The sequence below is a fragment of the Ambystoma mexicanum genome, chromosome 13 (genome assembly GCF_040938575.1).
Source record: "Ambystoma mexicanum isolate Mex_15411 chromosome 13, UKY_AmexF1_1, whole genome shotgun sequence".
NCBI lineage: Eukaryota > Metazoa > Chordata > Amphibia > Caudata > Ambystomatidae > Ambystoma > Ambystoma mexicanum.
The window spans coordinates 467,318,528-467,344,313 of record NC_090938.1 but is presented as its reverse complement, the minus strand read 5'-3'; the positions used below and the strand labels follow the sequence as shown (position 1 = coordinate 467,344,313).

Here is a 25,786-nt window from a genome sequence, read left to right as displayed (position 1 = left end):
TTTGTACAGAAAGCTTCCCCTACATTTACCTGTGACAATCAAATCACTAGTCTTGGTTTAAATGAACTCCTTGTCACGAATGGGCATTTACGAGCAGAGTATTTTTCCCATAGGATGGCTCACCCTACATTGCCTGATCCTAGTTCGATCTTTTGTTCTGATCCCGATTCTATGTCAGCGCAAGCCTTAACCGTAGAAAACAACACACTGTCAGACTTATTATACAAGAGTACCTCGGTTGTTGAACCCCATGATTCCAGTTGTGCTTCACCTCAGATAGAACAGTTTCATGGTACAAACATAAAGAATGGAGGGGTTCCTTGCATAACTTCTGTTTTCTACCCTCAGTCCAAATACTTCTTTGCACAAGTACATACGGTAGTCCCTAATGTCAAGTGGTCTAAGGTCAATAGTTTGCGTAAGGGTAACACAGGCCAAGTTAGTATGAGAAAGTATAAATCTCAGAACCTGAAAGCAGTAGAGGACAGTGCACAATCGGTGCACATCCAGATTGCTAGTGCAGGATCCAGCCCTGATGCTACTATGCCTCCCCCTGTGCCTACTGATAGTGATGTACAGTTAATGCAGGGCATACTAAGAGCCAAGCTTGAGGAGTTAACACAAGAATTCATTTCTTTACAAGAGGAGAATAAGATCTTGCACGCATTCCTGAATACACCTCAGACTTTATCCATTGATGTTGATGAAGTGAACACAGTTCAGCCCCTGAGTGCAGAGACTTTGGTAAATCATGATAATTGCCAATATGTTAGATCTATTGGAAGTGAAAGTCTTTCTTCTAGCACAGCGCTCAACCTGGGCACAGTTTCTAACAATTGTTCTGCTGATTATCAGGGATTGCAGTTAGCTGAAGATTTACAAGCCACTCCTTTACCTAAAGTTTCCTGTGTAGCAGTCGGTCATAATTCTGAGCTAGCACACATACAAGCTTCTGATCTCCAAACACAATACACAAAGGTGGCATACACAGATTCAGTCACTACACTAGGCTTAGGTCCTGCTCTTGATACAGCTGCTGAGACTGAAGTAGAGTTTAAAGCTGATGTGGAAGACGATCTTACCTCTGGGTTCACTCTTCCTTCTGCCAATTCTGATCAATACAAACAGTCAGAGACTGTACAGATTGCATGTTCGGATGAACTCATTCCACAGTATACAGAACCAAAAGACCAGCAGGCGAATCCTGAACTGTTGATGGTTAATCTGCCTCTTTCAGAAGCTAAGACAGAGGAATGGACAATTGACGAAATCCTGATTAACAGAGACTTTACTATGGTGATTCCACTGGTTGATTTTGACTTCCACAAAGAAAGAGACTCTGTGTCACCCACTAAAGAAAAGGACCGCAAGGGTACAGTTCAGTCCTTGGTTACGGGAGCCAAGGAGTCTAATGCCCTAAAGGTGCCCTCCATTCCTGAGACACCAATGTGTCTATCAACTTCTGAGACTTCTGTGTGTCCTCCTACAACCATTGACTCTTCTATGATCCAATCCACAGCCCTGCAGTCATCTTTGGTACACGTGTCTTCAACCAATGAACCACTGCCATGTCTGCCATTTCATCAAGAGCCTCCACCATGCACGGGGTTAGTCCCAAAGACCCTGACATGTTTGGATTCAGCTACCGAGATGGCTCCAACTTGCATGCCTTCCGCTTCAAAATTTCCTCTGGCCTGCCTGTCTACAGTGACTCATCCAGAAGATCATCCTTCAGCCAGAGAGCCTCCGGTAGTCCATCATATGTGCATGTCTTCAGTTCCAGAGTCTATTGCTTGTTTGCCTTCAGTTCATGATACACCGGTATCCTGCTTAGCTTCGCTTCCAACATCAGAGGTATACCTGTCTACACCATCAGATCCTGCTGTATTTTCTACTGCTCCAGACAGTCCTCCTGAATCCCAAACATTTACTGTCGATGAACGTTTAGATTGCCTTTCTTTTGCTTCAGGAGGAGCATCAGAATGCCTGCCTTTTCCACAAGACGATTCTCCCAACTGCTTCACTTTAGCATCAGAGCATCCAAAGAATGCAGCATCAGATTTTGAGACTTTTGCCAGCTCCCGCTTCAGAGTCATCAAGCTAGACCAAGTGGTGAGTCAGAACCACTCATCTGGGTGTGCACAGGGGGTGGTGCAGACCGGCGTATTACCTACAGAACTTGTGCAACAGAATTCCGCCAAGAAGCACCAGTTGGGTGCTAGTAGCCAAAGGAAGGGAATGACTGCTGCAGTTCAAGATGTGTCTGTTATTGCTCCTTCTGCAAGTGTGCCTGAAATACCAAGTACTGTGTCTATCACTCCTATCAGTATGCCAAACGTCCCTGCTGTTGTATCCAACGTGCAATCAAACCTTAATCATTTTCAACCACAAGCCTTTTCCCAGATGGATGACAGAAAAAGATCTGAACCTCTACCTCAGCCGCCACCTTCTCTAATGGCTGAACATGAACATTTCCTGAAGCCAGCAACTTCCTTACCTCCCGCATGTCTGCTCTCGGCAGAAAGGCTAACAGAACTTCTACCATTGTCTAAGGCAAGTTGCACCAGCCTGCCTCCCTCCTCAAAGACTTACAAGGGTCCACTCCCAGTGACTGAGCTTCCTGGACCTTTCAACTTTGCTTCAGGTCTTGCAAGTCCTTCATGCCTTTCTTCAAACCATGAGTCTCTTCCTCACCAGAAGCCATTGATTCCATCAGTATCACCTCCAAAGACAAAGCACTCCTATCATGGAAGCCCATCTGCCTTTGCCCACAAGCCACCATTTCCATCAGTGCCACCTCCAAAGAAAAAGCACTCCCATCATGGAAAGAAGAAGTCTCGTGCAGGTGGCGGGCACCCGAAGAGGGCCGTAGGAGGGGGTATACTGTCACGACTCGCTCCCTTCGCTCCCGTTCCCGCCACTTGGGGGCATGTTTTGGGGCTTATTCCTTGCTGGACATTTCCTCCGAACCTAATGCCACAGTGCTGTAATGAATTGGGAGCGCAAAATCCCTATTTTCCAAACTACTTCCCTTCCGGATCCATTCCAGGTCTTTGGCAGCCAGCATGCTTCTTTAACCAAATGACTGTGTTTCCCAGAATGCCTGGCCCACTGCTCCACCTCCACCCTTGCAGGACTAGGTTGGGTGGAGGATAAGCAACACCTGTGGCTGCAGGTGCAGCAGTCAGCACACCTGAGGCGTGTGCTCGTTTAGCAGCTTTAAAAGCCTCAGTCTCACTTCAGTCCAGCGCTGGTCATCGTTTGCAGTGTTCCTGTTTTTGACTAGTCCCTGGTTCCTGGTTCCTTGCCTTTGCACCTACTTCCTTGTTCCTGTTTTCTTGTTTCCTCCGCCCTGAATCTCTGATTCATGCTCTAATTGATTTCTGCTCCCTTGTTTCCCTTTTTTCCTTCCTCTGTTTACAGGCAGCATTTCTCAGTGCTTTCCCTATTCAAATGCAGCCCAGTTGGTATTTCTTTGACTCTGTCCTTTGCTGCTGTTAACCCGTATGCCTTAGCCTTCCTCTTGATTAGCTTCCTGTCTTTTCCTTGGAAGGATAGGGAGAAGTTTGCATTGGTTATTTAGCTTTTTCCCTGCTCCTGATCCTTACTTCTATTGGGATCCATTCCAGGTTTTCCTTAGCACTTCTGCATTTATTTTCCCATTTGATTTTAGGTGTGGTGTGCGGTTGTTAGCTAGCTCCTGTGTGAATGCTTATGTTTTCCTCACTATTTGTTATCACTATTTCAACTTAGGTATTTAGTTTTCTGCAGCGGATCACTCTCGGCTGCCTTCCAGCCTTCACCCTTGCCCTGTCGGGCTCCCCACATAACAGCGGATCACGCTCTGCTGCATTCCAGCCTCCGCCCTTGTCCTCTGGGCTCCCTGCCCTGCAGCCTGCCTCGCTCCGGCTGCCTTCAGCCCTTGTCCTCTTGGGCCCCCTGTTCTACAGTCTACCTCTCCCTGGCAACCTACAGCCCGTGCCCTCTGGACCTTCCTACTTCTCCCATTGCTGTTCTAGCCTCTCGGGGTCCCAGTTCATCAACAGGATTCATGGGCTAGCTGACATTCAAGAGGTTTATTCTCGTCCTTGTGAGTACAGTTCTTTAGTTCCCTTATTTGATACCATCAGAGTGTTAGTTCACAGATCCTGTCATTGCTTGCCCTCCACGTGGGTTTAGCGCTGTCAGTACCTGTAACAGCAATTGGGGGTAAGGCGCTTGCCGACTTTCCTCGCGGTCAGGTGCTTACCCCACATCCCTTTTCACATATTGGGTTTAATATCACACTCTGTTTGCACTCCTGGCTTCTAGCATACATGAGTCGTTGTTCCTATGTGCACATTTCCCTTGCCATATTCGCTGCCTTAGTATTCGCCTGACTAATCCTGACAAAGTCCTCCTCTCTCCCTTGATTGGGGAACTGAGTTGTGTGTCATTTTTATGGCATACAGAAAGAACCTCCCCTTTGGTTTCACTTAGAAAATCAATTTTTCATAACCACACATGCTTCCCAGATACACAAGTTGTTGAAATTACATGTACACATCGCAGATGAATTAAGGTACATTCTTGCCCAACTCTGATCTTCCTAAGAGCTTGGGTTCAGAAATGACAACTTATTTTCGTTTTTGATTGGTTTTCCAATATTGGACTTTTACCCAAATTTACACAGAGGTACATCCCCCTTCTGGGCATAATAATATAAGTTATCATGTCTCTAGCATAAATACAGTGTCTGCAGCATTAATAAATTGTGGGATTCGGTCCCAGAACACCGTACAAAGTGGAGTTTAGACACAAATTGTAGGTACATTTCTCATATTAAGGATCTCCAAATTGTACATTCTTGTCAGCTTGAGAGAATATTTTATGAGCGATTTAATCAAACATACATTTGGTGCAATATGAAATCCACAATTCAGTCTGGGTCCGCCCCCAGGAACTTGGTGAGTCAGAGATCACATATCCCTCCTTCCCCCAGAGCAGTGTTGACAGTAAACACCCAAAATCATCATATTCTATTCAGCAGAAAGAGTCTATTGGGTTGACTGAGGTCAGCAGACCAGGGGGCCACTCTGCATTTGGTTAACATAAACCTATGCTTTCCTGCCTTCTTGTGTGGAGTTCTGAGGTGTGAAGGCATCATAGCCTCTTGGACTGTTCATTGAATCAGACTGTCTTCTGGGAACAGCAGGTGTTAAGAATTTTCATTAGTCAGCAAAGCTTTGAAGTCCAGGCTGGCTCAGGCTCCTTTGTCAGCTACTGAAATACAGTTCTCCTGTCAGAGTTTAGACCGCTAGCGCAGGTTAGTGTCCAATGCCGGTACTGCACCTATTTTTGGAAGCTGTCTTGAATTAATACATTTCAAAAAGAAAGGATTTTACTTGATAGTATATGATCCTTGCTTGACATGGCATTGATGTGGATCTGCAGTAGAGTAAAGTAGAACACTCAACCAGAATTGGATTTTTGTTTGGTGGTTTCGGGCCCATGATCTAAGCAATTTTTGACATTAATAAAAACAGATTTTGAACAGATCCATCTTTCTTTGCACTGGTGGGTGGCAGGTCAGGCGACCATTTTGGTGTACGCAAAACTGCACGTTTCTCTCTTGGATTCTGGCGCAAATGTGGGCTTTTCTGCCATCTTGGATTTTCTAATGCCACAGCACCAAATGTTGTAGCATAATAGTTCAAATGTGGGTCAGGACACCCAACAAGCCCCCCCGCCCGACTGCACTTTGATTTTGAGTCGGGTGCAAAAGGATGTTTTGATCCACGCGCTGGTATGTCCGCATCATCTTCTTCCGATTCCGCAGTTGCCACAATTCAGCATTTTTCCTTCATCAGGGTCGATCGATCAGTTCTCCTTGCCGGTTCTGATGGGAGTATTAGGCGGTACCCCGGGCCACTCGGATCGTGTCTCTTGGTCCCCGTGTCATCCTCCTTGGTCAGTCTCCATAGTTTCATCTCTCCTAGGATGACAAAGCAAAGCGGCAATACCTATTCGTAGACATTTCTCCCCCACTATTGAAATAGTGGGGCGGCATATACATTTTATAAATCAATAGACATTTACATTCTTATTTTAAACAAAACCAGATATAATCAGGAGACATTTGCATTCAAGAATCATAATATTTTAGAGACTATATATGGGATATTTTAGGGTTGGAACTGAATTACTCTGGATCGGCCCCCTCTGGGATTGCAGAGGACTCCTCCAGTTGCTGCAGAGAGTGCCTGGGCTGGCAACACTTTAGCTGATTAATATGGACCCACTTGTCTTCCCCTTCCGCCGAACTACCTTTGGGAATGCGGATCTTGTAAGCGACTGGGGAGATCTTGTCTACAATTTCAAAAGGTCCCTTCCATGTAGGCATTAATTTTCGCTGTTTGGCCTGGTTACTCTGGAAATTGTATAGATAGACCCGGTCTCCCACATTGTATTCTTTCATGGTAGTTTTCAGATCATAGTGCTTTTTCATACTCTCGGCTGATCTTTCTAGATTCCGCTGAGCATAGGCAAAGCATGTTGGAGGTGTTTCCTCAAATTCTCCACATACTCATGAGTTGTGGAGGCATAGATTAATGTCTGCTCTTGGGTCCTGTAGAGCAAATGCTGGGGAAGCACCATCTTGCGTCCAGTCATCAGCTCAAACGGTGACATTTTAGTTGCAGATGAAGGGGTAGATCGGATGGCCATTAGGACCAGAGGTAATCGGATATCCCAACTTGGCCCAGAATCTGCCACAAACTTTTTAAAGATGCTCACAATGGTTCGTTTGTATCTCTCTACTGCTCCAGAAGAGGCCGGTCGGTAAGCAATGTGTAGCTTCCTTTTAACCCCCAGTATCTCCCACATCTTTGTCAATACTTCACTGATGAAATGGCTACCTCTGTCTGACTCAATTCTTTGAGGTAGACCAAAACGGGAAAAGATGTGGTTAATCATCAGGGCAGCTGCTGTTTCCGCCTTGCAGTTTGGGCCGGGAGATATTCCACCCATTTGGTAAATAAGCATGTCACCGTCAACATGTACTTATTCCCCCTAGAGAAGCGAATCACGGGGCCTATGAAGTCGACTTGCAAATCTGACCAAGGCAGTGTCATCCACCTCTTTTGGAGAGGCGTACGGTGTGTGAGGGATGTTGGCTAAAATTGTGCACACACAACACATCCCTTCAAGTATTTGTTGAGGTCCTGCCCCATGTGTGGCCAGTATGCAACCTCTCTTAAGATCTCAAGTGTTGCATGAAACTCCCTATGACCAGCGGTGGCCGCATCATGGGCGTGACTTAACATCAGGCTTCGGAATGAGGTAGGGACCACCAACTGATCATGGCCAGTTTGGGATTTCCTTGCCAACAAACCGTCTTGGATTCGAAACATTTTTGGACATTTCATCATCACTCTAAGGTCCTCTTTCCCAATGTAATCGGTATCCGTCAGGGGAAAGTTCTCAGAGTCCTCAATGTGTTGGTAAAAATTACCAATTATTGGATCCCCCCTTTGAGCCGTAATCAAATCAGCATCTGGGGTCTCCTTACTCCATTGTGCAGTTGAAAGATCATTGTGAGCATTTGTCTGGGACCTAGTGATAGCAGTGACCTGGATTTCCCCCAACAGGGACTCAATCTCTATTAGATTCCCTTGGATGGCCCCGGTTTTAGCCAGCTGATCAGCTAAGTCATTTCCAGTTTTGTCTGGTCACTCTACTTTGGAATTACCCTTGATCTTTTTCCAGTAGATGGTGATCCCATTCAAGGTGACCAGATCATCAATGTTTTGAATTAACTTCCCATGTTTCAAGGGTTTGTTATTAGCACATAACATGCCTCTGTTTTTCCAATTAACCAGGTGCTCCACGAACCTGTTCCGTACATAATCCGAGTCTGTGATTATGACCAGTTTGTGGAGTTGATGTTGGACAGCAGTGAGGATGGCTTGATGCACAGCCGTCAACTCTGCCACCTGACTACTTCAGGGACCAATTTTGTATCCAGCAGAGGGTTCTGGGGACTCATTCACCCATGCATTCCCTACGCCGGCCACAAGTTCTTTTTCCCCGTTGTTGTCAACATGGTAAAAGCATCCATCCACATAGACAGTGGGCATTCCCTCACACTTGTCTTCCTCAAAGACTTTGTGTGGAGAATTAAGGTATGCCTCCATGTTGTCCTTGATTTTTAGACTTTCATCCTCGAGACAGTTTTCTCTGGCACAATCATGCAAGTCAGCCAGACCTTGCGCGAGGGGACTCTTCTTGTTTTGGCCATATCTGACCTCCACAGGAAAGCCTTGCATTGACAGAATCCAGGAAGTAATTTGGGAATTACTCACATTCTGTCACTTTGGAGATATTGCAGACGCTGGTGTGGAGTCTCCACTACGATGTGTTCCCCCTGGATAAACGGGCGGTAATTCTTCAATGCCCACACCATTTCCAGGAGTGCCTTCTCACAGTTGTTAAATTTTTCCTCCACAGAGGATAAAGTTTTGCTCACATAGGAGATTACTTTATTGACCTTGTCATGCTTTTGATATAATACTGCAGTCAAGCATGTATTAGAGAACCCTATCTCCAAGAAAAACTCCTTGTTTCTGACAGGGTAAGCTAGGCAGGGCGCTTGTGAGAGGCTTCTTTTGAGCTGTCTTACTGCCTCAGATTGTTCTGGACCCCATTCCCACTTGACCCCCCCTTCAAAAGATGAATCAGGGGTCTGGTGATCTCTGCGTAGCCCTCAATTAACTTTCTGCTGTAATTAGTCAGTCCAAGGAGGCTCCTTAGTTCTCGCAGAGTTGTGGGGTCTTTCAGTTTCTGAAGTGCTTCCACTATCTTTTCCTGGGGACAGAGACCCTGAGGAGTAATCTCATGCCCCAAGAAATTAACACGGGTTCTACACCACTACGCTTTCTGAAAGGAAAGTTTTGCTCCGGCGGCCCTCAACTGTGTCAGAACATAACGGATCTCCGCTATGTGTTCCTCCACAGATGAACTTTTGATGAGGACATCATCTACATAAGCCAGGTTACCCCTCGCACCCAGGTCGGGCATGGCCTTATGTAGGAAAATGTTGAATTAATTGCCGGAGTTGATGTATCCGAAGGGAGTCCGTGTCCATGTGTACTGCTGGCCCCCAAAGGTAAACGCCAGTTTGTATTGGTCCTCCCTACTGACAGGCACAGTCCAGTATCCATTGGTCGGGTCTATTGCAGTGAATACCTGTGACCCCTAGATCTGGGCCAGCCCTTGGTCAATGTAGGGAAGAAGCCATCAGGAAGTATGGACCCGTTTGTTGAGCTCCCTAAGGTCGGCGCAGAGTCTCCACTGGCCGTTTGGCTTCAATATTCCCAGCACCAGATTATTGAAGGTGCTGTGAACTGGACGGATTATCCCCCGGGACTAAAGGTTCTTAATTATTTCAGTAAGGGACTACATGGCTGCGAGAGGCAAGCGATATTGCTTCACAAACACTGGAGTCATGCCAGGGTCCGTGGGAATTGTTGTTGTGTGGATGTCGGTGCGGCCACAGTCATATGAGTCTACCGCAAAGAGATCTTGGAAATCCAAGAAAACTTGTTTCAACTTTTGCTTCGGTTCCAGAGTCACACAGGCATCAGCTAGGTTGACTCTCTCTTCCACCATCTGCCTGAAGCCTGGAAAGACTTCTGCTTTTGCTATCTCAGCGGCCTCCTCCAGCTCGGTGGAGAAGTCCCTGGTCAGAGTGCTGATTTGGACTGGAGGCTTCAGGTGGGAAAGGCAGCCCTCATGGACCTGGAAAATCACCTCATCCCTCCTGAAGTCACAAGTCACATCTTCCTTACCATAAGTGCAGGAAGTGTACACCAGGAAGTTCCCCCCATGCCGGGTAAAGATCCTGTCTGGTGTTGTATTGTCATCGCTATCAGTGTCCAAACAGTCCTTGGGGATTGGTCCTAACAGTTCATTTCCTAAATCAATGGAGAAATGTAAGTCATCAACCGCCATTCCAATAATGGTGGCTGCGGCTAGAGTAATACTCTTTAAGTCGCTGTTATCCACCTCTATTGGAATGTTGTCATGTTCTATGTTGACTAATGGTGTTGGGTTTGCCCCAACCCTTGCTGTTGGAGAGAAGCATTTAGATGAATATAAACATCAGGGTTTTTCAATTTTTGTCCTCTTTTAACTTTCACTTCCAGGGAGAATTGTCGGGTCCTTTCTGGGATGGTGACTTCCTCTTTAATCTGAATTTCAACTGCATAAGGTAGCAATTGAGCCGACCTAAATGCTTTTTCTGGATCATCAAAGCCCATGGGATTATCCGTTAATCAGGACCAAGCTTTGAAGTTTATTAGGTCCAAACTAATGGCAAAGCGATTGAGATTGTCACTGCCTAAGTAAAAGGCGTCAGTGACGTCTTGCACGACCCAACAATTATGGACTATGCTTTTGTTGCCAATGGCGATTTTGAGCATACACATGCTTGGCAGGAGATGTTTGGACCTGGGTGTTTCCAGATCCATTTTCCATTTGTCTATCAGTTTGAATGTGGGAATGGCTGGATCTTTTGGGAGTTGGCGGAACATGGTTTCGCTGATGAAGCTCTTACCGTTGTTCACACACACTCGGGCGAGAACAGAGTCCTTCCCATCATTTAACTGAACAGGGATGAATAACTGCTCTCCAATTTGCTGAACATCAGCCAGGCTCTGAGTTGATTTCACATCTTTCTGGACTATAGGAGTTTCTGATTGTGGATTAGTAAAGAATTTCAGAGTATTTCCTTCCAGTGTGGAATACCACCTTAAACTGGAGGGAAGGTTGATTTTCAGAAATAGAGAGGACCCCCCATCACCAGTCTGTTGTCCTACTGCTATTACTGTCACATCTGGAATTTGGTTGTTCTGGAAGTGAAATTCTACTTGGTCAGATTTTTGTTCAACCATGTGGCAGGTGCCGTTTAAACTTACATGGTTGACGCTCTGTTTTAATTTTATTGGTCGGCTAGTCTGGATCCAGAGGACCTTGTTTACGCAATCTATTAGGGGTGACAACCTTCTCAGGAGGTCATTCCCTAGTAAACAAGGGGTGCCCTCTGGAGTCACTAATATGACCGGGTGTTTCACCTGGTGTCGCCCAATTTTGATGTCCAAATCTGCAGTCCCCTCGACGGGAATTTCCTTCCCGTCAAAGTTCTGGAGTTGTCCAGGAAGAGAGGTGAGAGGAATTTGGTAATTCTCCCCCTTCCTACATTTGGTTCATCAAAGGCCCTTTTGGACAGAAGGGTAGCTTGGGATCCAGTGTCCACCAGTGCCAAAATTGTACCCTGCCCCTGTACTTGTACCGGGGCATAGTATCTTCCCTCCTTCTCCTCAAGGGGGCACAGATAATGCACATTTTTGGACAACTGGTGGGCTAATTTTCTGGTTTTGGACATTGAGAGAGAAGAGATCTGGGCAGAGTTCGGCAGGGAATTTTGGGAATCTGAAAGAAAAAGTTGGCAATCGGATAAGGATGCAGTTTTGGGTTCCCCTGGTTCCGGTTCTGGGCCGTCCCCCCCTTTTTAGAGGCAGTCACCAGGATGGGTTTGAACCAGGGGTTTTCGGTATTGTTGGTTCTGAGATAGAATGATGGGTGGCGACAGCTCAATCCCCACATCTACCCAGTCTTTGGATGCGGTTTTGGGTTCCCCTGGTTCTGGTTCTGGGCAGCCCCCCCTTTTTGGAGGCAGTCACCAGGATGGGTTTGAACCACTGGTTTTCGGTATTGTTGGTTCTGGGATAGAATGATGGGCAGCGATAGCTCCATCCCCACATCTACCCAGTCTGGGTAGGAATCCCTTGGGACCCATTTTTCCTTGGGAGGAGTTCCCCCATCTTTGAAGGAGAAGATAATTTTCACAGGATCCTCTGAGGATCCCTCTGCCTCAAATTGGAAGACCTGTACATCCTCCACAAATTGGGTCTGTTTGGGTCCTTTGTTTCACCTACCTCCTCTCTGCTCCTTAGGTGGCAGACTTTCAGGGGTAGGAGATTTTGTTTCCGGTTCCTGTGTTTCCAGGGGCTGTTTACAAGTGGGGAAGGAATCTTCCTCCAAGGATTTACACCCCCCTTCCCCTTGTGCCTCCTCCCTGGGAACCAGTGGGTTATCGGGGTGCTCCCCCCGTCATTGTTCTGGAGCACCAGGCCCAGAGTTTGGTGCATTCTGTGCCGGCATTCCCATCTGAGGGTTCTGCTGAGCCCTTAGCACGCGACCCAGCTCCTGGGCCATATTTTGGACCTGGCGCTCAAGTTGGGAAACCATCTCAGGCTGATACAGAGTTATGTTTTCTCCCCTGGGCTTATCCCGGGAAGGGTAGCTATCCCTTCTCTGGTAGTACCCCGGGTTGGGAAGATTTGGGTACCCCTCCACCCTTGGCCTCCCCTCTCCCGGATTAGGTGGTCTGGGCTCAGGGAATTGGGGAAAGAAGGATGGATGATTTTGGGGCTGGAAATTGGGTGGATACCTGGGACAAAAATTCTGCCCAGAGTTTGGTGAATTTCTGCCCTCCTGTGGGAAGTTAGGAGGGAGGTTGCCTGGGTTGGGTGCCTGGTTGGATCCCCCCCTTGGGCTGGAGGAGTGCACACATAACCCAGGATGGGTCGTTTTCCCTTGTAGCAGGGACTTACATAGTCAGGGGAGCGAGGGACCCCATTTGTGGGACTACCTCCTTGACTCCCTGTCTGTGACTGGCCCGAGGGCCTTCTGGGCTCATAATTATTCAGTGCAGGCAGGTTTTTAGGCCCCCCATCTCCAAATCTAAAATGGGGGCAACCTTTACCTCTGCCACCTTGGCAGCAGCAGGGGTGTTTGTGGTTTTGGGGTTTTTGGGCTGATTCTTATTTTCCACTGGTTTCTGCACCTCATAGATGCGGGTGGCTTGCTCAATGACCCAGTCTAAAGATCTTTTCTCGTGAAAATCTCTCACAAGCTGGGTCATTATGTATTTGGGTAAGGCATGGAAAAACGTATTAACAAATTCTTTACTGTCCGTGCGCACACTTTTTGTTGTCTCTGCAAAAGCATGCTTCAATTCCTGCACAAATTCTTGTGGGGCCTGATCCTCCCCACATTGCAAATTGTAGGCTGCCTTACGAGCCTCTTGAGGATTTCTGTGAGCAGAAAAATGTTTCAAGATGGCCGCCCTATATGCGGACCATCTTGAATGGTTTTGGTCCTCCAGCCCTGCAAAGAAACTGGAGTATTCTGGGGAGAATGTCCATTTGACATACTGAATGCAGCTACTGCTGTCCTTCAAATGGAAAGTCTCCATCATTTGTTTATAAAGCTCCAAGTGTTCCCAAAAAGAATACTTGGCGTTCTTGTGATAAGGCGTGATGACACTTCTGATTGCCTTAATCTGTTTTAAGGGGTCCTTAAGCAGAGCCCTTTTTGCCTTATTGGCCTTTTTGGTTCGGGTAACCCTGGTCCATTCATCCTCTGACTCAGAAGCACTGCTCCCAGAGGTGCCCGTCTGATCTTCCAGGTTTTCCCGGATTCTGCGAGCCTGGGAATAGCTGGCAGAATGTGGGGAACTGGTCTCCTGTGTCCTGTGACGTTCAGAGGAGTCTTCCGATTCCTCCTTGCTGCCAGGATTTGATGGGTACCCTCCCCACTGACCTAACTGGGCAGAGGTTTTCAGGATGCCCTTAGTGGGCCTACTCTCCTGGGGTTCCCCACTAAATGGCACTGTACTTAGGTGCCCATACCCGGATGCCCGCCCATCCATTCCTGGGTGGTACTGGCCTATGGGCTCCATACTTTTGGCTGGATAGTAATCTGCCATCCCTGTAGCCTTGTGCTCATGTGCGCCAGGGGACATGGGGGTGGCAGAGTCCAGGGCCTGGGAGAGATGAAGGCCTCTGGTACTAGGGCTCCTGAGGTTATGCTCAGGTGTTTCCCTTTCACAGCGAACTTCATCTCTGTCAGACCCTGCTCCGTGTTGCAATGCAAGAGCCTGCACTTTCAGTTCCTCAGTTAAGGCCTTATTAGACTCTATCAGTCTCTCCTGCATGGCTTCCTGTTGCTGGAGCCTATCATTGTCCTGGCAGAGAGCCTCATTCTCTCTCTGTGCCTCCTGGTTAGTCCTGGAGTACTGGGCCAGTCTTTGCTGCAGGAGGGTTGCCTCCTGAGTCCCATCCCTACTAGCCTGTTCCTTTCTCGCCAGAGTATCTTCCACCCTCCTGCTGTGCTCTAACAAGTTCTGATGCTTTTTTTGGAGGTCACCCAGCCCCTGGAGAGCCAAGTGATTTTCTTCAACTTTTTCTTTTAATCGGCAGACTTCCTGGCCTAAGGTGTTCCTTTCCTGACTAAGAGCCTGCATCTGTGCCACCAGGTTGTCCCTCTGCCTTTGAAAGGCACCAGCTTTCTGGCGTTCTTGATCAAACTCTGCCTGGGTATCCAGGTCTTTCAAAATCAGTTTATTGCTCTCTGCCTTTTCCCTATCTAGATGACTTTGCAGGGTGGCTACCTGCTCTGTGCATGCCTTTTTAAAGTCTAGTTGTTGCTCCAGCTTTTTCTGGCTCTGCAGTAGGGAGTCCAAACCTTCTTGGTACTCCTTCTGCAAGGCCAGAAATCTGGTATCCTGGTCAGACTTTTCCTAATGCAGGATACCCATATCCTCTTTTATTTTAATGATATACTGACTACCCTTATTCTCTGACTCCTGGCTCCTCTGCAGCCTCTGCTCAGAAGAGGCCAGGTCAGATTGGGCCTTCTCTAATGCCATCAGTTGCCTATTTGCCAGATCTTGGCCCTCAGCACATTTGTCCTGTATGGCTCCCATATATAAATATAAATATGCCGCTATCCTGACAATCTTGTCGTGCTCATCTTTGGCTTAAGAGGCATATATAGTTCACTCAGGGCCACATGTAATGGACCCTGATCTCTCCATATGTCTGACCCAGTTTCAGTGATCTGGGGTGCGATTGCCTGCAACCAGACCTCCTGGTGCTGATGAACCCACTCACCTCTCACAAATATCTTATGTAAGAGGTGTTCTCTGGCTATTTTGATATCTACCAAGGTCATCATTTTGGAAATTGATTTCCTTCCTGATTTACAGAGGTTTGTATTTTATTTTGCAAAACAGACCGTTTCCTTAGAGCGTTCCTTTGAGAGGAGTTTTTACAGTGTTACACAGCGTGGTGATCCAACAGGATTTATGTATCCTGTCAGTTAGCACACTGTATTAATCTGCACAAGTGAAAGATCTAATCCAGAATCCCCGGCTCGAGCCCCTATTCTGTTAAGGGACTTCAATTCAGTACTCCAACTAAGTCAGTGCCTAGTCTGGGATTTCCAAGGGAAGCTCTTATTTATATATTTTAATGACAAGTTATAATCTGGATGATAAACCCTTGTATAACGCCCCTCTCTTTGAATCCCCCTGACCTCACTGAGCCAAGAAGTAGGTTTGTTTTGCAAATTAATGATTTATTGGAAAATTAAACAATATATATATCACACTTTTATAATAAATTAATATTTGATATCACACTTAAGAATATGACAGTGATCAACAATGGATAATATTACAATTGTACGCTTATGTAATTACTTAGGAGTTGGTATAGAGAGGATGAGGAAGCTGAGAATGCTTTTATGGATTCAAGGGAATGCAATGGTGGAAAAGAATGCAACACAGGAATAACCTTGATATGATTTCAACAAAAGACAATGTAATCACTTTTCCCCTTTGTGGCAATTCACTCCCCCCTATGCAATATAAAGAGATGGAAGGGAAGCACACAGTTGTCAGGAATACAATCACAATACAATACGAATTTCACTTCCCCCCTAGCAAGCTTAGAACACAGGGATGATTTTAAAACACAGGCAAAATACTTAAATGTGATGTGCAAAGAAGTGAAAATATGCTAAAATTATTTTAATTCCCTATAGGAGATTCAGGGTAGGTGATAGCTACTTAAGATTGGTTCAGGTCAACCCTATCAGTGATTCATGAGGGATTATCAGGTTGAAAATGGATTTAAGCAATGCAAGCAAAAGACAGCGTTTTTTTTACAGGTGAAGAAATTTGAGCTAGTTTTCAATTCGCTGCACTTTTTTCAAATGCGTCGAGCGCGATTACGGGAAAACTATAAGGAGTAGAAAGTCGCACGCGGTTCAAGAGATACATACGATTTTATGGAAATAGATTTTCAGAAATGAAATTAAAGTTTCAGAATGAAAGATGTGCTGTTGAAGGTTTTGGATCAACAGGATGGACACACAATTCTATGATGCAGTTCTAGATAGGAAGAAATGGTTTGAATTAGATTATTTTAAACTGAGAGATTGGTTTTCACAGTTCTGGCTGAGTACTCACACTATAAATTTGAAATAGGCCGTCAAGGTCTGGTCAGGTTTGGACTGGACTCCTGGCGGGTGGTTCTGAAGTCACAGCTCTCTGGGTCAGCTCTGCTCTGCTGGTCTGGTCTGGCACGCGGCACTGCACGGCGGTCTGGATCTCTGGTTCTGCCAAAAGTTCTTGGCACTGCACAGCGGTCTGGTCTCTGGGTCTGGATACAGCTCTGCTTTCTGGGTGTTTCTGGCACAGGGTTCTAGGCCAGAATCAAACAGCTTGCCTGGCTGTTGAATAGTTTGGTTAGGTTTGCTGGATGCTGAGGCCTGCTGAGAAGAGTTCAGCTGTTTGGGTTAGGCCTCTCTGCTTTAAGTTCTGGCTTGGTTCTGGATCTATCTGGAGTTGAGTTCTGGATCTCTGGAGATTGTCTGGATTTTGAAGTCGTCCGGCAAAATGCTTCGCAAGAAAGTGGAAAGTGAATGTCTTACCTGTCCAAAGCAGTCTCTTTTTATGTGTTTTGAAAATGGGTGTGTGCGTTGGCATAACTAAGCCTGCCCCTCACAACTTATCATTGGCCAAGTCCTCCTCTCTCCCTTGATTGGGGAACTGAGTTGTGTGTCATTTTTATGGCATACAGAAAGAACCTCCCCTTTGGTTTCACTTAGAAAATCAATTTTTCATAACCACACATGCTTCCCAGATACACAAGTTGTTGAGATTACATGTACACATCGTAGATGAATTAAGGTACATTCTTGCCCAACTCTGATCTTCCTAAGAGCTTGGGTTCAGAAATGACAACTTATTTTCGTTTTTGATTGGTTTTCCAATATTGGACTTTTACCCAAATTTACACAGAGGTACATCCCCCTTCTGGGCATATTAATATAAGTTATCATGTCTCTAGCATAAATACAGTGTCTGCAGCATTAATAAATTGTGGGATTCGGTCCCAGAACACCGTACAAAGTGGAGTTTAGACTCAAATTGTAGGTACATTTCTCATATTAAGGATCTCCAAATTGTACATTCTTGTCAGCTTGAGAGAATATTTTATGAGCGATTTAATCAAACATACATTTGGTGAAATATGAAATCCACAATTCAGTCTGGGTCCGCCCCCAGGAACTTGGTGAGTCAGAGATCACATGTCCCTCCTTCCCCCAGAGCAGTGTTGACAGTAAACACCCAAAATCATCATATTCTATTCTGCAGAAAGAGTCTATTGTGTTGACTGAGGTCAGCAGACCAGGGGGCCACTCTGCATTTGGTTAACATAAACCTGTGCTTTCCTGCCTTCTTGTGTGGAGTTCTGAGGTGTGAAGGCTTCCCAGCCTCTTGGACTGTTAATTGAATCAGACTGTCTTCTGGGAACAGCAGGTGTTAAGAATTTTCATTAGTCAGCAAAGCTTTGAAGTCCAGGCTGGCTCAGGCTCCTTTGTCAGCTACTGAAATACAGTTCTCCTGTCAGAGTTTAGACCGCTAGCGCAGGTTAGTGTCCAATGCCGGTACTGCACCTATTTCTGGAAGCTGTCTTGAATTAATACATTTCAAAAAGAAAGGATTTTACTTGATAGTATACGATACTTGCTTGACATGGCATTGATGTGGATCTGCAGTAGAGTAAAGTAGAACACTCAACCAGAATTGGATTTTTGTTTGGTGGTTTCGGGCCCATGATCTAAGCAATTTTTGACATTAATAAAAACAGATTTTGAACAGATCCATCTTTCTTTGCACTGGTGGGTGGCAGGTCAGGCGACCATTTTGGTGTGCGCAAAACTGCACGTTTCTCTCTTGGATTCTAGCGCAAATGCGGGCTTTTCTGCCATCTTGGATTTTCTAATCCCACAGCACCAAATGTTGTAGCATAATAGTTCAAATGTGGGTCAGGACACCCAACAAGCCCCCCCACCCGACTGCACTTTGATTTCGAGTCGAGGGGGAGTCGGGTGCAAAAGGATGTTTTGATCCATGCGCTGGTATGTCCGCATCATCTTCTTCCGATTCCGCAGTTGGCACAGTCCAGCATTTTTCCTTCATCAGGGTCGATCGATCAGTTCTCCTTGCCGGTTCTGATGGGAATATTAGGCGGTGCCCCGTGTCATCCTCCTTGGTCAGTCTCCATAGTTTCATCTCTCCTAGGATGACAAAGCAAAGCGGCAATACCTATTCGTAGACATTTCTCCCCCACTATTGAAATAGTGGGGCGGCATATACATTTTATAAATCAATAGACATTTACATTCTTATTTTAAACAAAACAAGATATAATCAGGAGACATTTGCATTCAAGAATCATAATATTTTAGGGACTATGTATGGGATATTTTAGGGTTGGAACTGAATTACTCTGGATCGGCCCCCTCTGGGATTACAGAGGACTCCTCCAGTTGCTGCAGAGAGTGCCTGGGCTGGCAACACTTTAGCTGATTAATATGGACCCACTTTTCTTCCCCTTCCGCCGAACTACCTTTGGGGATGCGGATCTTGTAAGCGACTGGGGAGATCTTGTCTACAATTTCAAAAGGGCCCTTCCATGTAGGCATTAATTTTCGCTGTTTGGCCTGGTTACTCTGGAAATTGTATAGATAGACCCGGTCTCCCACATTGTATTCTTTCATGGTAGTTTTCAGATCATAGTGCTTTTTTATACTCTTGGCTGATCTTTCTAGATTCCGCTGAGCATAGGCAAAGCATGTTGGAGGTGTTTCCTCAAATTCTCCACATACTCATGAGTTGTGGAGGCATAGATTAATGTCTGCTCTTGGGTCCTGTAGAGCAAATGCTGGGGAAGCACCATCTTGCGTCCAGTCATCAGCTCAAACGGTGACATTTTAGTTGCAGGTGAAGGGGTAGATCGGATGGCCATTAGGACCAGAGGTAATCGGATATCCCAACTTGGCCCAGAATCTGCCACAAACTTTTTAAAGATGCTCACAATGGTTCGTTTGTATCTCTCTACTGCTCCAGAAGAGGCTGGTCGGTAAGCAATGTGTAGCTTCCTTTTAACCCCCAGTATCTCCCACATCTTTGTCAATACTTCACTGATGAAATGGCTACCTCTGTCTGACTCAATTCTTTGAGGTAGACCAAAACGGGAAAAGATGTGGTTAATCGTCAGGGCAGCTACTGTTTCTGCCTTGCAGTTTGGGCCGGGAGACATTCCACCCATTTAGTAAATAAGCATGTCACCGTCAACATGTACTTATTCCCCCTAGAGAAGCGAATCACGGGGCCTATGAAGTCGACTTGCAAATCTGACCATGGCAGTGTCATCCCCCTCTTTTGGAGAGGCGCACGGTGTGTGAGGGATGTTGGCTAAAATTGTGCACACACAACACATCCCTTCAAGTATTGGTTGAGGTCCTGCCCCATGTGTGGCCAGTATGCAACCTCTCTTAAGATCTCAAGTGTTGCATGAAACCACCTATGACCAGCGGTGGCCGCTTCATTAGCGTGACTTAACATCAGGCTTCGGAATGAGGTAGGGACCACCCACTGATCATGGCCAGCTTGGGATTTCCTTGCCAACAAACCGTCTTGGATTCGAAACATTTTTGGACATTTCATCAACACACTAAGGTCCTCTTTCCCAGTGTAATCGGTATCCGTCAGGGGAAAGTTCTCAGAGTCCTCAATGTGTTGGTAAAAATTACCAATTATTGGATCCCCCCTTTGAGCCGTAATCAAATCAGCATCTGGGGTCTCCTTACTCCATTGTGCAGTTGAAAGATCATTGTGAGCATTTGTCTGGGACCTAGTGATAGCAGTGACCTGGATTTCCCCCAACAGGGACTCAATCTCTATTAGATTCCCTTGGATGGCCCCGGTTTTAGCCAGCTGATCAGCTAAGTCATTTCCAGTTTTGTCTGGTCACTCTACTTTGGAATTACCCTTGATCTTTTTCCAGTAGATGGTCATCCCATTCACGGTGACCAGATCATCAATGTTTTGAATTAACTTCCCATGTTTCAAGGGTTTTTTATTAGCACATAACATGCCTCTGGTTTTCCAATTAACCAGGTGCTCCACGAACCCGTTCCGTACATAATCCGAGTCTGTGATTATGACCAGTTCGTGGAGTTGATGTTGGACAGCAGTGAGGATGGCTTGATGCACAGCCATCAACTCTGCCACCTGACTACTTCGGGGATCAATTTTGTATCCAGCAGAGGGTTCTGGGGACTCATTCACCCATGCATTCCCTACGCCGGCCACAAGTTCTTTTTCCCCGTTGTTGTCAACATGGTAAAAGCATCCATCCACATAGACATTGGGCATTCCCTCACACTTGTCTTCCTCAAAGACTTTGTGTGGGGAATCAAGGTATGCCTCCATGTTGTCCTTGATTTTTAGACTTTCATCCTCGAGACAGTTTTCTCTGGCACAATCATGCAAGTCAGCCAGACCTTGCGCGAGGGGACTCTTCTTGTTTTGGCCATATCTGACCTCCACAGGAAAGCCTTGCATTGACAGAATCCAGGAAGTAATTTGGGAATTACTCACATTTCCGGCCCCGATTCTGTCACTTTGGAGATATTGCAGACGCTGGTGTGGAGTCTCCACTATGATGTGTTCCCCCTGGATAAACGGGCGGTAATTCTTCAATGCCCACACCATTTCCAGGAGTGCCTTCTCACAGTTGTTAAATTTTTCCTACACAGAGGATAAAGTTTTGCTCACATAGGAGATTACTTTATTGACCTTGTCATGTTTTTGATATAATACTGCAGTCAAGCATGTATTAGAGAACCCTATCTCCAAGAAAAACTCCTTGTTTCTGACAGGGTAAGCTAGGCAGGGCGCTTGTGAGAGGCTTCTTTTGAGCTGTTTTACTGCCTCAGATTGTTCTGGACCCCATTCCCACTTGACCCCCCCCTTCAAAAGATGATTCAGGGGTCTGGTGATCTCTGCGTAGCCCTCAATTAACTTTCTGCTGTAATTAGTCAGTCCAAGGAGGCTCCTTAGTTCTCGCAGAGTTGTGGGGTCTTTCAGTTTCTGAAGTGCTTCCACTATCTTTTCCTGGGGACAGAGACCCTGAGGAGTAATCTCATGCCCCAAGAAATTAACACGGGTTCTACACCACTACGCTTTCTGAAAGGAAAGTTTTGCTCCGGCGGCCCTCAACTGTGTCAGAACATAACGGATCTCCGCTATGCTTTCCTCCACAGATGAACTTTTGATGAGGACATCATCTACATAAGCCAGGTTACCCCTCGCACCCAGGTCGGGCATGGCCTTATGTAGGAATATGTTGAATTAATTGCCGGAGTTGAGGTATCCGAAGGAAGTCCGGGTCCATGTGTACTGCTGGCCCCCAAAGGTAAAAGCCAGTTTGTATTGGTCCTCCCTACTGACAGGCACAGTCCAGTATCCATTGGTCGGGTCTATTGCAGTGAATACCTGTGACCCCTGGATCTGTGCCAGCCCTTGGTCAATGTAGGGAAAAGGCCATCGGGAAGTATGGACCCGTTTGTTGAGCTCCCTAAGGTCGGCGCAGAGTCTCCACTGGCCGTTTGGCTTCAATATTCCCAGCACCAGATTATTGAAGGTTCTGTGAACTGGACGGATTATCCCCCGGGACTCAAGGTTCTTAATTATTTCAGTAAGGGACTACATGGATGCGAGAAGCAAGCGATATTGCTTAACAAACACTGGAGTCATGCCAGGGTCCGTGGGAATTGTTGTTGTGTGGATGTCGGTGCGGCCACAGTCATATGAGTCTACCGCAAAGAGATCTTGGAAATCCAAGAAAACTTGTTTCAACTTTTGCTTCGGTTCCAGAGTCACACAGGCATCAGCTAGGTTTACTCTCTCTTCCACCATCTGCCTGAAGCCTGGAAAGACTTCTGCTTTTGCTATCTAAGCGGCCTCCTCCAGCTCGGTGGAGAAGTCCCTGGTCAGAGTGCTGATTTGGACTGGAGGCTTCAGGTGGGAAAGGCAGCCCTCATGGACCTGGAAAATCACCTCATCCCTCCTGAAGTCACAAGTCACATCTTCCTTACCATAAGGGCAGGAAGTGTACACCAGGAAGTTCCCCCCATGCCGGATAAAGATCCTGTCTGGTGTTGTATTGTCATCGCTATCAGTGTCCAAACAGTCCTTGGGGATTGGTCCTAACAGTTCATTTCCTAAATCAATGGAGAAATGTCAGTCATCAACCGCCATTCCAATGGTGGCTGCGGCTAGAGTAATACTCTTTAAGTCGCTGTTATCCGCCTCTATTGGAATGTTGTCATGTTCTATGTTGACTAATGGTGTTGGGTTTGCCCCAACCCTTGCTGTTGGAGAGAAGCATTTAGATGAATATAAACATCAGGGTTTTTCAATGTTTGTCCTCTTTTAACTTTCACTTCCAGGGAGAATTGTCGGGTCCTTTCTGGGATGGTGACTTCCTCTTTAATCTGAATTTCAACTGCATAAGGTAGCAATTGAGCCGACCTAAATGCTTTTTCTGGATCATCAAAGCCCATGGGATTATCCGTTAATCAGGACCAAGCTTTGAAGTTTATTAGGTCCAAACTAATGGCAAAGCGATTGAGAATGTCACTGCCTAAGTAAAAGGCGGCAGTGACGTCTTGCACGACCCAACAATTATGGACTATGCTTTTGTTGCCAATCGAGATTTTGAGCATACACATGCTTGGCAGGAGATGTTTGGACTTGGGTGTTTCCAGATCCATTTTCCATTTGTTTATCAGTTTGAATGTGGGAATGGCTGGATCTTTTGGGAGTTGGCGGAACATGGTTTTGCTGATGAAGCTCTTACCGTTGTTCACACACACTCAGGCGAGAACAGAGTCCTTCCCATCATTTAACTGAACAGGGATGAACAACTGCTCTCCAGTTTGCTGAACATCAGCCAGGCTCTGAGCTGATTTCACATCTTTCTGGACTATAGGAGTGGGAGTTTCTGATTGTGGATTAGTACAGAATTTCAGAGTATTTCCTTCCAGTGTGGAATACCACCTTAAACTGGAGGGAAGGTTGATTTTCAGAAATAGAGAGGACCCCCCATCACCAGTCTGTTGTCCTACTGCTATTACTGTCACATCTGGAATTTGGTTGTTCTGGAAGTGAAATTCTACTTGGTCAGATTTTTGTTCAACCATGTGGCAGGTGCCGTTTAAACTTACATGGTTGACGCTCTGTTTTAATTTTATTGGTCGGCTAGTCTGGGTCCAGTCTATTAGGGGTGACAACCTTCTCAGGAGGTCATTCCCTAGTAAACAAGGGGTGCCCTCTGGAGTCACTAATATGACCGGGTGTTTCACCTTGTGTCGCCCAATTTTGATGTCCAAATCTGCAGTCCCCTCGACGGGAATTTCCTTCCCGTCAAAGTTCTGGAATTGTCCAGGAAGAGAGGTGAGAGGAATTTGGTGATTCCCCCCTTCCTACATTTGGTTCATCAAAGGCCCTTTTGGACAGAAGGGTAGCTTGGGATCCAGTGTCCACCAGTGCCAAAATTGTACCCTGCCCCTGTACTTGTACAGGGCATAGCATCTTCCCTCCTTCTCCTCAAGGGGGCACAGATAATGCACATTTTTGGACAACTGGTGGGCTAATTTTCTGGTTTTGGACATTGAGAGAGAAGAGATCTGGGCAGAGTTCGGCAGCGAGTTTTGGGAATCTGAAAGAAAAAGTTGGCAATCGGATAAGGATGCAGTTTTGGGTTCCCCTGGTTCCGGTTCTGGGCCGTCCCCCCCTTTTTGGAGGCAGTCACCAGGATGGGTTTGAACCAGGGGTTTTCGGTATTGTTGGTTCTGAGATAGAATGATGGGTGGCGACAGCTCAATCCCCACATCTACCCAGTCTATGGATGATGTTTTGGGTTCCCCTGGTTCTGGTTCTGGGCCGCCCCCCCTTTTTGGAGGCAGTCACCAGGATGGGTTTGAACCACTGGTTTTCGGTATTGTTGGTTCTGGGATAGAATGATGGGCAGCGACAGCTCAATCCCCACATCTACCCAGTCTGGGTTGGAATCCCTTGGGACCCATTTTTCCTTGGGAGGAGTTCCCCCATCTTTGAAGGAGAAGATCGTTTTTCAGGATCCTCTGAGGATCCCTCTGCCTCAAATTGGAAGACCTGTACATCCTCCACAAATTGGGTCTGTTTGGGTCCTTTGTTTCACCTACCTCCTCTCTGCTCCTTAGGTGGCAGACTTTCAGGGGTAGGAGATTTTGTTTCCGGTTCCTGTGTTTCCAGGGGCTGTTTACAAGTGGGGAAGGAAGCTTCCTCCAAGGCTTTACACCCCCCTTCCCCTTGTGCCTCCTCCCTGGGAACCAGTGGGTTATCGGGGTGCTGCCCCCGTCATTGTTCTGGAGCACCAGGCCCAGAGTTTGGTGCATTCTGTGCTGGCATTCCCATCTGAGGGTTCTGCTGAGCCCTTAGCACGCGACCCAGCTCCTGGGCCATATTTTGGACCTGGCGCTCAAGTTGGGAAACCATCTCAGGCTGATACGGAGTTATGTTTTCTCCCCTGGGCTTATCCCGGGAAGGGTAGCTATCCCTTCTCTGGTAGTACCCCGGGTTGGGAAGATTTGGGTACCCCTCCACCCTTGGCCTCCCCACTCCCGGATTAGGTTGTCTGGGCTCAGGGAATTGGGGAAAGAAGGATGGATGATTTTGGGGCTGGAAATTGGGTGGATACCTGGGACAAAAATTCTGCCCAGAGTTTGGTGAATTTCTGCCCTCCTGTGGGAAGTTAGGAGGGAGGTTCCCTGAGTTGGGTGCCTGGTTGGATCCCCCCCCTTGGGCTGGAGGAGTGCACACATAACCCAGGATGGGTCGGTTTCCCTTGTAGCAGGGACTTACATAGTCAGGGGAGCGAGGGACCCCATTTGTGGGACTACCTCCTTGACTCCCTGTCTGTGACTGGCCCGAGGGCCTTATGGGCTGAGAATTATTCAGTGCAGGCAGGTTTTTAGGCCCCCCATCTCCAAATCTAAAATGGGGGCAACCTTTACCTCTGCCACCTTGGCAGCAGCAGGGGTGTTTGTGGTTTTGGTGTTTTTGGGCTGATTCTTATTTTCCACTGGTTTCTGCACCTCATAGATGCGGGTGGCTTGCTCAATGACCCAGTCTAAAGATCTTTTCTCGTGAAAATCTCTCACAAGCTGGGTCATTATGTATTTGGGTAAGGCATGGAAAAACGTATTAACACATTCTTTACTGTCCGTGCGCACACTTTTTGTTGTCACTGCAAAAGCATGCTTCAATTCCTGCACAAATTCTTGTGGGGCCTGATCCTCCCCACATTGCAAATTGCAGGCTGCCTTGCGAGCCTCTTGAGGATTTCTGTGAGCAGAAAAATGTTTCAAGATGGCCGCCCTATATGCGGACCATCTTGAATGGTTTTGGTCCTCCAGCCCTGCAAAGAAACTGGAGTATTCTGGGGAGAATGTCCACTTGACATACTGAATGCAGCTACTGCTGTCCTTCAAATGGAAA

General features: G+C 46.6%; 1 protein-coding gene across 1 annotated transcript in view; it reads right to left on the bottom strand.

The window, feature by feature from the left end:
- Window positions 1–25,786, bottom strand: part of CRHR1 (corticotropin releasing hormone receptor 1) — a 2,003,326-nt gene that overhangs the window by 1,169,916 nt on the left and 807,624 nt on the right. The gene's annotated exons all lie outside the window — the stretch shown is intronic.